Source organism: Diabrotica undecimpunctata, chromosome 3, assembly GCF_040954645.1.
Source record: "Diabrotica undecimpunctata isolate CICGRU chromosome 3, icDiaUnde3, whole genome shotgun sequence".
Taxonomy (NCBI): domain Eukaryota; kingdom Metazoa; phylum Arthropoda; class Insecta; order Coleoptera; family Chrysomelidae; genus Diabrotica; species Diabrotica undecimpunctata.
This window is the reverse complement of record NC_092805.1, coordinates 56,292,502-56,306,220: the sequence shown is the minus strand read 5'-3', so window position 1 is coordinate 56,306,220 and position 13,719 is coordinate 56,292,502. Positions and strand designations below refer to the sequence as shown.

The 13,719-nt window shown below is 36.5% G+C and overlaps 1 protein-coding gene across 2 annotated transcripts in view; it reads left to right on the top strand.

Moving 5' to 3' along the window:
• Ip6k (Inositol hexakisphosphate kinase) overlaps positions 1 to 13,719 on the top strand; it is a 136,668-nt gene that overhangs the window by 28,807 nt on the left and 94,142 nt on the right. The window contains exon 1 of one of the 2 annotated variants that reach the window (XM_072525952.1): positions 10,097 to 10,204. The exons of the other annotated variant lie outside the window; for it this stretch is intronic. The gene's annotated coding sequence lies outside the window, so the exon portion shown is untranslated. Of the gene's footprint in view, positions 1 to 10,096; positions 10,205 to 13,719 lie in introns of those variants that run through there. 2 annotated transcript variants of the gene reach the window in all.

Genomic DNA, 13,719 nt, shown 5'->3' with positions numbered 1-13,719 from the left:
GATTTAAAAATTATCAGACTTAAAAACAAACATGAGTTCTCCATATTTTATAAACCTACCCATACGGCCACGACTATACACAATTTATCATACCATCGTACACAACATAAATTGGCAGCTTACCATAGCATGTTACATAGATTAATGAAATTCCGATTCCGATGTCAAAAAACAACTTTGAGATAGAATTAAACATCATTAAGCAAATAGCAGTATACAATTACAACAAACAATCAATAAAAATAAAATTTTAAATCAAAAACTACATAAGAAAGAGCTGAAATTAGTATTTCCACCACCAGAGAAGAAATCCAGTACCTTCTGCTCGATTACATATACAGGCAAGATATCAACAAAAATAGCCAAACACATAAAAAAGAAAGAAATAACACCAGCTTTTAGAACAAACAACAACTTGCACAAATATATTAAAAACAACAAGAGCCAAAAGACAAAAGCACTTAGATAGTGGTGTATACAAACTTTAATGTGCCGACTGCCCAAAAACTTATGTCAATCAAATTGGTAGAACTTTTAAAAACGTATAGCAGAACATAAAAGGGCTTTCAATAATAGAAAAACAGATTCTATGCACGCACTTCACCTTCTAGACCATAATCATTATTTTAATGACGAATTTCAAATTCTTCACATCTAAAATAAAGGCCTTAAGCTATTGAAATCCGTAAACTAATTTTTGAAACCAAATTCAGATTTTTGCTTTAATCTGTGCCTTCTAAGAATTGCAAGGAAAAACGGACGTTGATAAAGATGTTATTAGAGACATGGGGAATCTAAAAATTGCATTCCACAACATATCTCCTTAACTAAGCAAAAATCCTTAGCGAATTGGTTTCTAGTACTCGTACAGAGTATATCGGAATGAAAGGAAAAAGACAGTTAAGATTTGATTTCTCGTACAGTGCGTCTTTGTATCCGCTTATACGTATTTCGCCCTAAAAGGGCTCTTCAGAACGGCTATTCATAGTCTAGGCTAGTTTAGCTTATTTTACTCTAGACCTAGTGGTTCTGAACACAGGTCTGGAACCTACGTTTGTTAGGAGAGGTACAGGTACGTACATCGACGTGACCATTTCGACACAAGAAATAGCGGCGAAAGCAGTAGGTTGGAAGGTTTTGCCAGACTACACTGGAACTGAGCATCAATACATTGAGTTCTCGATAACTGGAAAGGGAACCACTAACACGGTCCGTGCATCCGGGACGTCGATTGGGCAGATGCGGCGATGGGAATGACTGGAAAGTATACGAGGAACTAATTAAATGGAGAGTGAGCATAATGCAGGGTCAATCACCGACAGTAGAAAGCCTGGAGAGAGTCATTAAAGAAGCGATGGAGGGAAGCAAGATTGGTCGCCAAGATGTCAACAGGATGCCATATTGGTGGAATGCGGACATCGAGGCACTAAGAAATGTGTGTATAGCGATGAGAAGAAGGTTAACAAGAGCAAGAGGTAGAGCAGGAATCAACCCTGAGATCATCGAGGAGATCGAGGAAGAGTACCGCGCAAGGAAGAGGGAACTGTACAGGAAAATCCGTACAGAAAAAAGAAGGCACTGGAAAGAGTTGTGTGAACAGCTGGATGAGGACATCTGGGGTCAGGGGTACAAGATCGTCATGAAGAAGTTCCATGCGTATTCTCCTTACGAAATGCCTATGGATAAGAAGCTTGAGGTAACAAGAGAGCTCTTTCCGGACGGCAGATGTCATGGTGTATGGAGGGATGAAGGAGCTGAGCGAGCTGTACCCTTTACCATGGATGAACTTATCGAGGCATTGGGTTCACTGAAGACTCGTAGGTCCCCAGGACTAGATCAGATACCACCTGAGGCGGTGAAGGGTCTAGGACGGGTGGAACCTGCGTGGCTTCTGGAACATATGAATGCACTGCTGGAAGCACAAACTTTTCCTGAGCCTTGGAGGACATCGAGGTTAATACTGCTTCCCAAAGCTAGGGAAAAGTATCGCCCCATCTGTCTGCTTCCATGCATCAGTAAGCTGTATGAAAGGATGCTGCGAGTACGCATAGACGACATGATTGAGAGGTCAGGTGGTTTATCAAGGAGGCAATTTGGTTTTTGTAAAGGGAAAAGCACGATTGATGCAATCATGAGTGTACTCGAAGCATTGCGCAACAGAGGGGATGAACATCGCTGGGCGGCTCTTCTGTTGTTTGATGTTAAGAATGCATTCAATACGTTGCAGTGGAACGAGGTAATGAAGGCAATGGAGGAGAGAGAATGTCCTGGTTACCTGATGAATGTGGTGGCGGAATATCTGTCCGAAAGAAGGATTATGGTGGAAAAGGGCACGATCGTGGACGTGACGGCCGGGGTACCCCAGGGATCTGTCTTGGGCCCGACGCTATGGAATCTGGCATATGACGGGGTTATGCACTGTGAATACGGAGAGGGTACAACCCCCTTCGCATTCGCGGATGACCTCGCTGTACTGGTAGTGGCTCGGGATGAGCCAGATCTCAAATACCGGGTTAGAAACGCAGGCGGCGTCGTAAAGAAATGGATGACGCAGCACGGACTGAAACTTGCTACAGAGAAAACCGAAGCCATCATTCTGAAGGGGACAAGGAATAGGCAAAATATTGAACTAAAATGTGCGGGAGCATGTCTAAAACCTAAGAAACATGTAAAGTATCTAGGAGTGACATTGCACCAGAATGGAAAATGGGGAGAGCACGTGCGGGAGGTGGTCCGGAAGGCTGCGAATAGTACGGCTGCGTTGGGGAGGGTGATGCCGAACATTGGAGGACACAAATCCGAAAGGAGGAGGGTCTTACACGGTGTTGTACAATCGATCGTCCTCTACGCGGCACCAGTCTGGAGCGAGGCCGTAGAGATAACTGCCTGTAGGAGTCTCATGACACGAGTAGACAGAACAAATCTGTTGCGAGTGGCATGCGCCTACAGGACTGTGTCTGCGGCAGCCTTATGGACCATCACTGGATGTGTTCCGTTGCATGTTTTGGCGGTGGAAAGAAAAGAGCTGTATGAGAGAAGAGGTCCAAACCTTACTGTGGCCGAGAAAAGACAGGAAAGGGAAAGGTCAGTTGAAAGATGGCAAGAAGAATGGAACAACACGGAAGATGTGGCACAGTGGACGAAAATGCTGATCCCAAACATAAGAGATTGGGTGGACTGTGGCCACAGGCGACTGGATTATTTCCTGACGCAGGTGCTCACAGGATACGGGTGTTTTAGGGCCTACCTCTATAGGATCGGAAAGGCTGATACAGATGAATGCCTATACTGTGGATACTCGGACACTGTGACACATACGATGTTAGATTGCAGCAGATGGATAGTGGAAAGGAACAGAATGGAGAGAGAGACAGGTGTGAATTTTGTTACAGTGAGAGAAATGATTGAGAGAATGATTGAAAATAAATTAGTTTGGACTAATATACACAGCTATATCCGTGCAGTAATCAAGAAAAAGGAAGAGGAAGAAATACTGCTAAACCAACGCTAAAGGTAAGAGTGAATGATGCTGAAAGGTGAAGCTAGAAAAGTGGGTGAGTTGGAATGCGTGAGTCAGACTGTGGGGAAGGAGGAAATGCCCATCTGGAAATAATGCCGAACTAGGAGCGATGAGTGTCTTCTACGCGCTACCTGGAACGAGACAGGGAACCTCCTTGCTGATGAATAGAGTGTGGATGTGTATGAATGGAGAATGAATGAATAAAGGTAGTGATTCGGAAGTGATGCCGGCCTTACAGCGGCCATTCCGCTTCCGGATCGCTGGATGACAGAGGAGGGTCTGGTTTAGCAGGTAGGCGTTCGGCGTAGACTCGGCGACGAGAGGGCATTTTAAAGTACCTCGGGAACTATCGGCGGGAGTACGAAGAACGAATCCTGCACTAAAGTTAGTCAGGCGGCGCCCTGGACTAAGATGTCTTTTGAAGATTCCAGACCCCCCCTCTATAAAGACGAAAAAAAAAAGGCTAGTTTACGGATTTTAATATCATATGTCAGAGTGACTTATTTTCACGTTCAGAGTGACTGTGAATATCCGTTCTGAAGAGCCCTTTTAGGACGAAATACGTATAAGCGGATACACCGACGCACTGTACGTGAAATCAAATCTTAACTATCTTTTTCCTTCTCCGCCTTAAGCTATCTTTATTAGAATCTATGGAAATCAACAAATTAAAAAATACCGACATAATTCTGAATGACCAACTTGAAACAAACAGTTTTGCCCTCCTCAACCTATTCTGTTATAGACTATAAAGTGTAAACACATACCAAAAATAGATCATTTGCGAAAGGCACTCTGCCGAAACCGCTGTAGTAATAAGAATTTATAATAAATTTTGTGGAAGTTTTGAAAACAATTTCAGTGTTTTAGTGTTACCTACTTTAATTATTGTTGCGAATTTACCATGTCGTATCTCCAGCAGTCTGACAGTAGACCGGTTTGTATCTTGATGAATTGGTTCAACTTACCGTTGACTACAAACATGTTGCTAAACTACGTGCGCAGACATATATACAATACGAATGAACGAAAAAAAATTGTTATATTTGATAAAGAACTAACAGAACACTATGCCTATAATATTTTGAAACTTAGTGTAATAAAATAACTTTTCGATCTAAAATTATTTGTCAGAAAATAAACGAAACTTTTCTTTTTCCTGTCCCACATTTACTTTGTATCTTTTCCTTTTATTTCCGCGCCTATTTCAGTGTGAAATTAACCTTTTTACAGTCTGTACGGTGTGTAAAGTTTCCAATCTTGACTTCAAGCATTCAATTATTTTTAGTCAAGGCGAACGCTCTGTAAATCACAATAGAGTTGCGATACAAAGCCTGCACAAAGCGTGAAGTTCAATGGTATCAACAAAACCTTAAAATCGATAAGGATTGTGTCACTTCCTTGTTGTTAAACGTGGTATTTTACTTTTTTTCGGCGGAAAATATATTTTGTTGTTAATTTACAATATAATTTGTTTTAAATTGTTTTTTTCATTTACGATACAGTTTCTATTTTCGCACAATAAATTGCGATACAAAACCTACACAAAGCGTGAGTCATGAATGATATCACCAAATTTTTTTCCGGTGGAAAATATTCTTCGTTATTAATTTGTAATATAATTGGTTTTAATTTTTTTTTACATTTACTATGGAGTTTTTATTTTCGCACATTTACCATTCTTCTTCACATTATGCCATACTAATGTATGGAAAGTTCCTAATTATCATGAAAATTCTCCAGTATGTAACTCTGCCACAAATATCGCTGTTAAATATCTGTTAATTGAATGTCAAAAATATACAGTGATATAACACAATAACAATTTTCCGTTTGATTTACTTTGGGTTTAACATTTAAAAGTCATCCTAATATTTTCACATTTTTTAAATTTAAATTAAAAGTGTGCATAGATTTTGTGGATCTCTTCGTTTGATATTAATATTTTTGAATATTTAACTTGTTATAATACAACTAAGGGTGGCCGCACACAGAAAGAGCAAAACTGTTTTAGTCAAAATCGTTTTTGTTTGAAACGAAAACGTTTTTGTTTCCACAAGAAACATTTTGTTTTCAAGAGAAACAAAATGTTTGCACAAACCATACTGCAATCAGTTTTATTAAAGATGTCGACAAATAACGACGAAATTGCACTAGTTTTCTGGCAGTGGTTCCTCCTACATGACGAAAAAACGCAAAATAAAAGACAATTTTGGGTGCATCCTATAAATGAGAAAAGAATCTGGCCTCAATCAGTACAATTAATTTTTCTGCGTCCACTTCCATGATACACACAATATAAACAAGCAAAATATCGCTGTTTCCACATGTGCTTCTTGTTGACTACTCGAGCGGTTTCAAGAAGGGAATTCCAAAAACACGTTGTGCCTGCGTACGATGATCCTCGAGCTACCTTGAGCCCAGTGGGAACCAAGTCGCCTGGGGTTTTATGTTATTTTTATACAAAATCAGTCAAAAGTGATTAATCGGAGGTTTTTGGGGTTTCTGAATACGAATGTTAGGTCTACAATGATTTCCAAGGTATCTGGTAACCAGCGTAGACCTGGTCTCATGAAGTTTTTTGTTAATTTGTTATTTAAGATTTTTATTAACATGAAACTCCAGGAGACGATGTCACCCTGGGCATCAAATACCTTGGAAACCATCGCACCAAAAATCCCCGAGGAATGACTTTTGACTGACTTCTAATGAAAATAACATAAAACTCCAGGAGAGGAGGTCCAACCTTCCCTAGGTAGCCCCACAACCATGGTCGTTATAATATTCGTATTCAGAGACCTAGAATACCTCGAGTAATGACTTTCGACTGATTTCGAATAAATAAAAAAAACATAAAACTCCAGAAGACGATGTCCACACTGGGCAACAAGTAGCTCGGGAGTCGGGCACCATCGTCGTTATCATATCCGTGTTCAGTGACCTCGAAAACCCCCCGAGTAATGACTGTCGACTGGTTTAAAATGAAATTAACATCCTCTAGGAGACGATGTCACTTTCTGAATTGCAAATTTTTGATTTTCTATGTACTTTGAAAATGCATTTTCCTTATGCACAAAATGCAATTTTCATTTTACTACCATGAATTTTGTTCACACACTTTCCTGATACTTTTCTAAATCGAATGCAAAAATTTGCACAGCTATTCATTTTGCTGCGGAAAATTGGTAGGTTTAGTGGATTATTTCCTCGCTTAATTATATTACATAGGCTTTCGATTTTTAATTACAGTTGCCTGAACAGTTCGATAGATTCTAGACACTCAAAAAAATGTGGTTTAGATCTCTGATTTTGTTACAAAACTCGCAAATATTGCTCTTTAGTATTTAGACCGTATGCAAATGTACTGGATAACATGCGTGGCCAAACTTCATTTTACAGATAGTGGTTAAACTTCTACGGTTTTAATCATATTTACTGTACTAAGGTTTTCTTCTTAACTTGGTTTCTATTTTTGCATATGGTATTGGATTTGCAAAAGAGTATTATTGCCTCCTCCCTGTTCGAAAAGGTACCACTTCGAACCTATTTTAAACTTTTAAGCCAATCGAAACTCATTATTTTAAATGAGTGAAATGAAATTTTAAGGCACTAATTTGCGGGAAAAAGTATGTATGTTCTTTTCTTGCCTCTTTTTGTTACCTCCCGTGACTTCAGGCCAAGATGCAATTTGTATAGGCCCTGTCGCTGATCCTAACTGTTACATAATTTCGGGACGTTATGGACACTTAGTATTGCCCTATGTTGGACGTTGGAGAATAAATAAAAAAAAAATAAAGTAGTACACTTTGAATGTTAAAAGTAATATGATCGGATGTATTTGAATTGGATTGAAAATTTTTTGCAACTGAAAGAGAATAATGTAAAAATAATTGCATTCCACCTGTTGTACTTATTGTAGGTCTTTTTGGCTTGCTATGGCTTCAGCTGTAAAAATATATGTATGTTTATGTGACTTGTATTTTTTTTTTCATCTGATTGTGATCTGATCTGTGTTCCATCAGTATAATAATTGTGAGGTAGTTATGGTGTTGCTCCAAAATTTTGTGTATAAATATATTGTTATATGATGCTAATTCAGAGTAATCAGAGATATTTACATCACATGAGTAAATTTGGTAAAGTAATCGATTTCTATTTCTGTTGTTATTTTGGCCTGTTTGTTATGTTAGCATTTCTTAGGCCTTCACATATAGGAGAGTTTTTTTTATCCAGAATTGTTAATTAAGTCGTATTCGTTCAACTTGTATATACTGCTAATACTAGGTGATCGTTTTCTTAGTAATTTAATCATCATTTTTCAGCTAAAAATGATCTAATTCCGATGACTTCTCTCTTAGGGGTTCGATAGGTGTGGATTTCATTGCTCCCATAGATATTCTTATAGATAGACCGAATAACAAATGTTCAGGTCCTCAGAAAGATGACAAAGGAAATGGAAATCATGAATACGATAATTAAGATAAGAAAGTTACAATATCTCGGCCACGTTATGAGAGGGGATAAATATGTGTTGCTACAAACGATAATGCAGGGAAAATACAGGGAAAACGAAGTATTGGAAGAAGACGCTCAACCCTGGCTCAACAATCTGAGAAAGTGGTATAATTGCAGTTCCGTCGACTTGTTCAGAGCTGCAATCTCAAAAGTGAAAATAGCTGTGATGATTGCCAATCTCGTTAGAGGAGACGGTACCTAAAGAAGATAGATATTCTTAGTGCTTTGTTTTGTATAATATCAAGTTTACGTAGATTAGTTTTATTGACTGTTCCATAGGTATAACCATAAACAATGATTAATCTTATATACGCTCAATAAAAAAGTAGTACTGTTTTGAGGTTTAGTATATTATTTTGAATTCATTATTTTTTATCTGTTCCATTATGCTGATATAAGTTTTTATTATCTGCTATCGGGTACTTCCAAAGTTATGGTTACCTTTACATGAAAATCTTAATGAATTTGAAGACTTGTTTAAAAAAACACTAAGAATTAGATAGTTCTTTGTTTAATTATTTATTGGAAAAAAATTATGGATGATCTAATTTAATATAACTAACTTCTATAATTTTTTTATGCAAAGCATCTATACTGGTCTTATATTATTTTTTTTCTCTTCGGTAAAATACTGAGGCAAGCGTCACGGAACTAGCGCCACAAGAAGGCGTCGTCACGAGTAGCATCATAGAATAGCGAGTGTTCACTTCGATTCACTACTCTCGATCAATTAGTTTCTAGTCATCATATATTTACTCCAAACAAGTTTAAATTAAAAACTGCATGGAAAATAAACTAACAAAATATAGACATTAAATGAGAAGTATGAAATTAAAAGAATATCTGTCACTAAAAGATTCGATTTGAAACGATTGTTAAAATTTAAGTCATAAGTCATAAGTGTCATCCGATTCAAATGATATTTATTTATATTTTATTATTATTATTTGGCCGGAATTTGACAGTTTTGTCATTAGTAAACAACGTATTCTTTGTTAATACGTTAACAGGTGGCGTTAGGAGCAAAAATAATTCATTGAGTTTGTGTAAAATATAAAAAATAAATAAATGACGAAATTACTTTATTTAATTTGAAATATAATAAGTATTTAGGTAAATTTTAAAAATACGGAAAAAATAATATGAAGCTTCGCGTTAGTCTACCTTCAGTACCGCCTACTGTTCTACTTTTTTTTTTTAAATATATTTTTATCAGAATTAAAAAGTAATTTTAAAGTACTGCGGTTGGAGGCGAACTCAGACTAACAGTGTCAGACCGGCACCGATATTTTGACATGTATCAATATCGGAACGAGGTGGAGTGTGAATATTAATGTGATTGGGCTCATTTGTTTCTCATATAAAAATATTTTATTGGAACGAAGCCATATCGAGACCAGAGTGATAATATGTATAGACCCTCAGAGAGCCATAAAGTTAAATTTTGTCTTTTGCAACAATATGTAACATGGACTAATATACTAATTATATGGTCCCCAGAAGAAAATTAGTTCCACAGAGCTAATTACAGGGAAAAACGATGTAAATAGTCACATTAAAAAAACAATTAATCTATCAATTAAGTTTCGTTAATCATTGTTTGTTTATTTGTCGAAAATACAATATTTTGGTATTAGGAATCTCATGAAGGAAATATGTGAGAATGTTAAATCTTGGAATGAGGAGTTTTCCAGGCAAGCTTCCAAAATATTTCCGCATTTCTAAATTATTTTATGTATTTTTAAATTATACTGCTGGTTTCGGTTAGTAAAAAAGCCAATAAAAAGGATTTATTTTTAGAATCAATCTGCAACCAAACGTTTTCCTATATCACGTGCAATACATCCTTTTAATAAAATATTTTTGTTCATTTTAACATTTGAACCATTAAAATATTTGCCTAACTTGAAAGGGCGATAAATATAGAATTGTATTTATAACTTCCATCGCGGACTTCCTTGAAATCAATCGAATAATAAAATGAATGAAAAGTGAATAATCTTACTAAATATAACTTGACAAAGGCTTTAAAAGTACTCCTATAGAGTTTCGTAGTGATTTCTCAACTGTCGTTCTCAACAGTTAAGTGTTTTGATGTGCATTCCTTTAAACATTTGTGTTTTCGAAATACACCAATAAATAAAAAAGGATCTACAGTCCACTGGATAGGTATGTAGTTTGACTTTTTTCATAAGTTTATTTGTAATTAGCCGTACAGGAAAAAAGTTTATTGTGCATGTTTAATATTTTTATCCAAAATACACATACGGTATATTCGAACTATTCGAAGTTTAGTTTAGTGATACAGTCTGCTAGACTGCATTCTGATATAATTTATTTGGCGATTCCATGATCTGTAGTTCGATTAATTAACCTTGTAGCTGGAAGAACTTGACTTTGCGCTAACTAATAGGTCTAATACCGATCCGGGTTACGATGATATTAAATATCCTATGCTTAAAAAATATACTAAAAAACGTATTACTTGATATTTTTAATGATATTTTTTTAAAAGATGCAGAAATTGATATATTAAGAACTGGTATTGTCATACAAATCCTTAAACGAAATAAAGACCCCAACTTGGTACATCATATAGGCCAATCTCTTTGATGTCGTGTGTTTTGAAGACTTTGGAAAGAGTTATCAAAGTTCGACTAGAATGGTGGATAACTTATAATAAATTAGCTTGTCAAAATAAATTCTCTTTTTAAAAAGATGTTGGTTCTCTAGATGTTCTTAGTACTCTTGTGGTAGATATAAACATAAAACAATAATTTTGGCAGAAACAATTACCTTTCTGCGCTTTGATATTTTTAAGAAATTTTGATAACACAATAAAATTGTAGGTCCAAGAAATACCAACAACGGACCTCCACAAGGCTTAGTTTTAAGCTCTGTTCTCTTTAATTTGTATACTGATAATTTACAGCAATTAAGTTTTAATCATATTATAATTTTCTTATAATTTTTCCCTTAAAGACTGTCAAATATCTTGGCATGGCACTTGATAGGAAATTGACATGGAAAATGCGTATTAATTACATGTTAGACCGATGTATAAAAGGGTTAAATTAAAAAAAAAAAAGGTTACTAAGACTTGGTGGGAAGCTGGCGTTGAAATCGCTTTACTATTCTATCGTGCCTTTATCGGGTCCATATTGGATTATGCTAGTTCATAGATTTTAAACAAAAATAGATATCTTAAAGAACTCAGTCCTACGTGTGTGCCTTGGTGCCATGAAAACAACTCCAGTCGAACCTCTTCATGTAGAAGCTATTGAGCCTCATTTAAATTACAGAAGGTAGTTCCTTGCAGACAAATTTCTTCTTAAAATATCCAGAACCAACATTAATCTATATTCAAATATAGTAGTATTAAATGAACAAGATCTTACAAATAAATATTGATCGAAGAAAAATTCTCCACTACTGTGCATCGCACTTCAATCTAATCAAGATATCATCAGTGACTTATATTATCCCAGATCAACTTTGTCAGATCTTTATGATTACAATTCATTGTTTCTGAATATAAATATTGTAAAACTATCAAAATCTAGCAAAATCTTCTTTGGTGGCTGGAAGATAACGTTTGTGTGGCCGTTGTCTGGACTGAACTCTTCTTTGTTTCGAAGTACAATAGTAGACCAAAGATTCATCGACGATTATGAAACGGTACCAATGTGGCGAAAAAGATTTAGTTTTTGCTCCGGTGTGGGTTGAACCGTGGCAACTAATGCGCGAGCATTTTTTCTTTGCATATTCTCAGTTGGAATAAAACGTAATATTTAGAACACCCAACACATTGAGATTTATTTTATCAAAAACTAAACCAAAAATGGACAAGAAAGAATAAACGCATATGTTTATAAAATACCTTGTGAATGTAAAACTGTGTCTGGGTGAAACTTTAAGACCACTAAATGTTGAGATACATGAAGATGAATTTCATTATAATAGAGATATAGATCACAGATTTGTAAACATGTGTGAGACAATAAACATAGAGTCCGATGGAAAGATTCATCAATAGTCCTGAAAGAAACGGATAGTAAAATGAAAAAAACTAAGAAAGTTAATGTCATAGCAAACCCGTCAATAGATTGTAACAGTATAAAAAAAGAAAATCGCGAAAAGGAGAATACATTGTTAAGGCAACAATCATCATCATCATCCAGCCTCAAGAGTCCACTGCTGAACATAGGCCTCTTCCTCATGTTTCCAACCCCGTCTATCTTGCGCCGCTCTCATCCAGTTTTTATTGAGTCTTCTTAAATCGTCAGTCCATCTTGTAGGTGGTCGACCGACGCTTCTCTTGTCTTCCCTTGGCCTCCATTCCAATAACCTCTTTGTCCATCGCCCATCTGTCATTCTGGCTATGTGTCCTGCCCATCTCCATTTTAGTCTGGCTATCTTCTCGATGATGTCAGTCACTCCGGTTCTTCTCCTGATGTCTTCGTTGGTTATTCTGTCTCGCAGAGTTATTCCTAACATGGGCCGCTCCATTCTTCTCTGCGTGACTCTCAGTTTGGTAGCTGCTGCTTTTGTTAAGGTAAGTGTTTCTGCTCCGTACGTCAAGACTGGGAGGACGCACTGATCAAATACCTTTCTCTTTAGGCATGTGGGCAGCTCACTTTTAAAAGTTTCTCTCAGTTTTCCAAATGCTGCCCACCCAAGGCCGATTCTTCTCTTTAGTTCATGAGTCTGGTTATCCCTGCCAATCATAATTTCATGTCCCAGGTATTTATATCTATCTACGAGTTCTATTTCTTTCCCACCAATACTGATGTTCTGGTTGGGTAGGTACCAAATTGGTCATGATTTTTGTTTTCGAGATATTTATATTTAAACCTACACTTTCTGTAGCCACAACGAGTTCCCGTACCATCTCTCTTGCCATACCTAGATCTTCAGCTATTATAAGTATATCATCGGCGAAACGTAAGTTGTTTAGATATTCTCCTTCTATTTTTATTCCCTTTGTCATCCAATCCAAATTCTTAAAAGTATGTTCTAGCACCGTATTAAAAAGTTTAGGTGACATTGGGTCTCCTTGTCTAACCCCCCGTTCTATTTTTATGCGATTACTGTTAGTATGTAGTCTGACAGTGGTTGTTGCCTGCAGGTATATTTTGTATAATAATTTAGTATATCTATAATCTAGCCTGCATTCTTTAAGCGCCTGTAATATTTTGCTTAGCTCAACTGTGTCAAAGGCTTTGTGAAAATCGATAAATATTAGAACTAGAGGTTTATTGTATTCCACTGCTTTCTCTATTAGGGTTTTTATACTTTGTAAATGGTCATTTGTTCCGTAACTTTTTCGGAATCCTGCCTGTTCCCTTGGTTGATGTCTCTAATTTTCTTTCCATTCTCTTAACTAGTATTCGCGTAAACAACTTATATATATGGCTGAGGAGGCTAATCGGTCTGTAATTCTCTAAATTTGCTTTGTCTCCTTCTTTGTGTAATAGAATCATAGTAGCGTTGTTCCAGTCTGTTGGAATATTGGCGCTGTGAAGGCAGATATTGAAAAGTTGTTTAATTTTTTCAAGTAATATATCCCCTCCAATTTTTAGTGCTTCTGATACTATTCCGTCTTCACCCGGGGTTCGATTATTTTTCATTTTCTTCAGGGCTTCTTTGATTTCTAATTTTGTTATATCGGGCATTAAATCTGA